General features: G+C 35.9%; 1 protein-coding gene across 1 annotated transcript in view; it reads left to right on the top strand.

Annotated features, from left to right (window-relative positions):
* The window catches only part of LOC107727756 (phosphatidylinositol 4-phosphate 3-kinase C2 domain-containing subunit beta-like), a 47,069-nt gene that overhangs the window by 26,107 nt on the left and 17,309 nt on the right, over positions 1-3,653 (top strand). The window lies entirely within an intron of this gene.

The following is a 3,653-nucleotide window of genomic DNA, read 5'->3' as shown; positions in this document are numbered from 1 at the left end:
AAGCTTTATTTGAACATTTACATGAGATATTTGAACATGCTATTAGATAAACTGTTGTCAGTCATGTTGTCATTTAAAATCCGGACATCATTGGCAATGTTATTGTTTTAGTTATGCAAACAAAAACTAATTTTATTTGTTGAATTTAAATGTAAAACTTGGTGAAATGATTTATGTGTCAGTACTTTTTGAACATTTCCAGCACATTTTAACAATACCGTGATAATACTGATAACCGTGATAATTTTGGTCACTATAATCGTGATTAGAAATTTTCATACCATTACATCCCTAGTTTAAAGCCAGATTTTTGCTCCAACGTGAAAGTTGTAGAAACTAATGAATTTTCATTCCGCTTTTGGCGCATAAACATTATATCGAACATTTATCGAACTTTTCATATCGTTTTATCAAGGAAAATTATATTGCGATAATTATTGTTATCGAATTATCACCCAGCCCTACCTTCAAGGCATCCTAGGTGTATATGACTTTCTTCTTTCAGACGAATCCAGTCGGAGTTAATGTTTTGAAAACCCCCCATCTCCAATCATCTTTTTTTTTTTTTTTTGAAGGTCATTTATGCATATACACCCACTAGTTAACTATTGAGAACATATGCATAACTAACAGGTTTAAGGTGTTTAAGCAGTATATTTTTAAAGGCATGTCTAGTTAGATTATATGTAAAAGAGTATAATGAAGGTATATGTGTAATGGAGCTTTTCTCCTTGGCTCGTAACTTCAGCAGTAATAGGGTCAGGCCAGTGTGCAAATGGAAATGTAGAGGAAGGAACTGTCCCACTACTTGCAAAATGTCCTAAAAGTAGGTCAGGTTGCACTGCAGAGAGAGAGACAGATAGATACAGAATTTTCACTTTCATATGCATCTAAACAGCCCCAGGCAAAATAAGCATAGGAAACAGTTTGACAACACAAAACGACATAATTTATTCAGATTTTTTTGCTGCAAAAGGACATCAGCCCTTCTGTATAAGATAATAACTAGTAACATAGTACTTGTTTTGGGCATTTATTTGAAATGGAAATGTTTTGTAACATTATAAATGTCTTTACAGTCACTTTTGATCATTTTAATGCATTCTTTTTGAATAAAAGTATTAATTTCTCAAAATGTTAACTGAACCCAAACATTTGAACAGGGAACGGTACCTCTGTATTTGACCTTTTACTGTATTTCTCAGACAAGGTGTGTGTACACATTACCATTCAGAAGTATGGGGGATGTTTATAAATATATAATATTCTTATTACTCCATGCGTATCACATTTTATTTATAGCACACTGGTCAAGTAAGCAGCACGTTTCCGGGGTTTGTAGGATCACAGAATTTGCTTCTCCACTGTGAATAAATAGCCATCAGAATCCATGAGTTTTATCAATGAGGTGGCATGTAAATTTACTTTTACAGATGTCCCCTTGAGAAACGTTTACCAACCGATTAGGACTGTACTCAGACGATCATCACAAACACCTGAGACGTCACCCCAAATCTTGTGTACACTGAGTCACCACTTCCTCCACATGCAATAATATCCTCTCTTAACACATTCAGACGTGACATTTCGCCGCCGCTCTCTGTAAACAGCCTCCCCGTTGGTATTGTTCTGAAACTGTGTGGTAAATCACGTGTGTGCATGGTTTTCTCTTCACTCGGATGGGCCTCTGTAAAGTTCCCACCCTCCACACAGGCCTCCTACTATACAATCCCCATTCTTCTTTCTGCCATCTCTGTGTGCCAAACCAGCCCATAGTAGTGCCAATAGGGCTCTTTTGTGCCCGAATGGCATGGCTTTGTCTAAGGGCAGTGGGCTGTGCAGTTTACACTGGGAGCGAAGCCTGGTCCTGTGCCTATTCAGTAGGTTCTGCCCCTCATTTAGGTGCTGGGGTTATTCAGTGTGAGGTGGCAGATTTCCCTCATTCAGTCCCTGCAATCTGCCCGTTAAGCCAAGATGCATCTGGGGCTAATGACACATCTGGGGCTCACTAAAACTGCCTAATGTGCGCTCGCTCCCTTTAGCTTCTCTCCTTCTTATCCATTGCTGTTTTTCTCTTTCACTTTCTCTGACCCCATTTTTCACATTCTTTTCCTTTTTTCTTTTCAATAAGTACATTTTTTTTTTTTGACTTTCATGCTGAACCAAGTCCTACTTTATCAATTAACAAGTAATTCATTATTGCAAGCTACTGATGGAGTAAATGAGCATAAAACAAACTGCAGTGCATATTTGTTCATAGACAGTGTAAAGGGCAGATATTAAGGGGGGAAATTGCAATATATATTAATATTGTCTGTTAAAATTATTGTTGATTTGTTAAGCTTTGTCGTTTTATGTGTTAGTTAGTTAGTTAGTTTTTTTTTTTTTTTTTTTGGTCAAAAGACAATATATCAGAAGCCTGATATTTAAAGCTGATATGTAGCCTACCTCTGGTGCTTCTATATTGTAATAAATTACCAGTAATAGATACAAAATAAATAAATATTCAGTTTGTTGTTGTATATCTTTATTTTTAGTGTTTTTAGGATGAGCTAAAACGATATCATTGTCAGATTTTATCGCTAAGTTTGAAGCATTATGAATTTTTGAAGCATGACAAGTTTTGTAGATTTGTTTCGGAGATTTTGCTTTTCCCTCATTCTAATAGATAGGATTTGTATTTGTATGCATGTAGATTTACAGTAGTCAGGTTAGATGGCTTATTTAATTTTTTACAAACATAATACACCTAATTCATGAACAATTTAATGCATTGTCTGCCCCAAATAATTTTCATTGCCCAAGTAGGAAATAGCTGCCCAACCAAGATGGCCGCTGATTGAACTGACTTGCCTTATGGGGAAGCATTTGGTGTGAAGGTCATGAAATGGATGAGGGACTTGTGTGTTCTGCTCTGCTAATGGATGAAGTGTGATGCTGAGAGGCATATGGCAATAAAGACTGGACTGATTTCAACCTGGGCTGACAGAAGTGTGAAAACCAACCCAGATGTCCCTATCATGAGCTTTCATTTAAAGCGTTTTTTCATTGTTTTCCTTTTTTTTTTTTTTTTTATTTTTTTTTTTTTTTTGGCACTGGGTGCATGTTGTAGTTTCCATTTGTCTTTAGCTGAATGAATGTATATTGGATCTCTGCTGTTAACATTTAGTGTTGGTGGTATTTAACTTGGCATGTTAAAGGTGAAAGCCTCAGCTGTTCATGGTGCTGTTACGGTTTTCAGCACTCGAGTTAACTGCTGCCAGTCGTGACCGTGAACCTCAGTGTTTGCTTTGGATCATAAACCTTCTAATTTCACTCTTGTGCCTCTTTGCAACCCATGAGCTAGAGTAAATTTGACCTGTGATTAGCCATTTGTTTTCTTTATATCATTAAGCCTCAGTTAAACAGAATAGATACCTATTAGGGTTGATTGATATTTTAAATATTCGTGATATACTTGCATTGATTTTTGCTGGTGACAAAGCTACATTTTGAATATGATCTCAATGCACTTTTTATTTGCCCATCAAGTTTCCTAAAAACTAGAATAGACTGTTTACTTTAGACCTTTTCTTGCCGAGTAAGTATGATTGTTTTTATATTGGTATATTTAAAATTTTAAATGATTTTTCCTTGTGTTCAAATGGTGAAAA

This window comes from Sinocyclocheilus rhinocerous, unplaced genomic scaffold (assembly GCF_001515625.1).
Source record: "Sinocyclocheilus rhinocerous isolate Xijiao unplaced genomic scaffold, SAMN03320098_v1.1 scaffold576, whole genome shotgun sequence".
NCBI lineage: Eukaryota > Metazoa > Chordata > Actinopteri > Cypriniformes > Cyprinidae > Sinocyclocheilus > Sinocyclocheilus rhinocerous.
Note: the sequence above shows the minus strand (reverse complement) of the source record. Positions and strands in the feature narration are given on the sequence as shown.